We start from the raw sequence: 831 nt of genomic DNA on the forward strand, positions 1-831 counted from the left end.
GATAATTTTCTGCATCTGCTCCCTCGCCATTTGCTTTTCCCATTTGTCTTTCACTTGGTGCAAATCCAGAGAAAGTAATGATGGAAGGAAGGAGGGGAGGAAAAATCCTGCTCCGTTTCGTGATCCCTATTTGATCTTCATTCCAGTGCAGTTTGGGTGAAGAATTCCAATTGTCTGTCTCAATTTTAATAAAGTATAACAAATTCTGGAATCACTGTCTGGACATTGACAAGAACAGGTTTCGAGGCTGACTTTACAAATAAGCTCACCCAACATAAATAATGCACGAAACAGCTCATAAACTAGCGACAAGGATGGGATTCGAACCCACGTGTGCAAAGCACAATGGATTAGCAGTCCATCACCTTAACCTCTCGGCCACCTTGTCAGTTGCAGAGGCATAGCTGTCACCTTCAGCACAGCTTCTGGCTGTGCAGCCAGCTGTGGAATGATGGAAATATATCTTCTGTAAGTAAATGAAGTTGGGAATGGAGCGGTGTGAAACATTTCCAGACCATGTCCAACACGTTTCTACTCAGTGTGAAAACCCACCACGGAAAGACTGGAACATACAAACATTTCAACACATCATGATTAACATCACTCAGACACCTGAACTATTAGGTCACTGACGAAGTCATGATGACCGAATTTCTCATGAAATGACAACTGAACTAACTGACTGGAAGAATTGCTTTAACCCCACATGATCAGCGAGGCACAGCATCAGGCTGACTTGTCGGGTGGTGTAAACAGATATCACTGCTTCTGATCTTCACCAGAACAGAGAGTGAGATGTAACATTGATCCTCAAACAGACTGTGAGAGAAT

The 831-nt window shown here is 43.2% G+C and overlaps 1 non-coding gene across 1 annotated transcript; it reads right to left on the reverse strand.

The window, feature by feature from the left end:
- Window positions 1-306: 306 nt before the first annotated feature.
- On the reverse strand, window positions 307-388 carry trnas-gcu (transfer RNA serine (anticodon GCU)). Its single transcript has one exon. It is a non-coding gene; the product is annotated as a tRNA-Ser (tRNA).
- Between the last annotated feature and the right edge of the window lie 443 nt (window positions 389-831).

The sequence above is a fragment of the Heterodontus francisci genome, chromosome 35 (genome assembly GCF_036365525.1).
Source record: "Heterodontus francisci isolate sHetFra1 chromosome 35, sHetFra1.hap1, whole genome shotgun sequence".
NCBI classification, from domain to species: Eukaryota; Metazoa; Chordata; class Chondrichthyes; order Heterodontiformes; family Heterodontidae; genus Heterodontus; species Heterodontus francisci.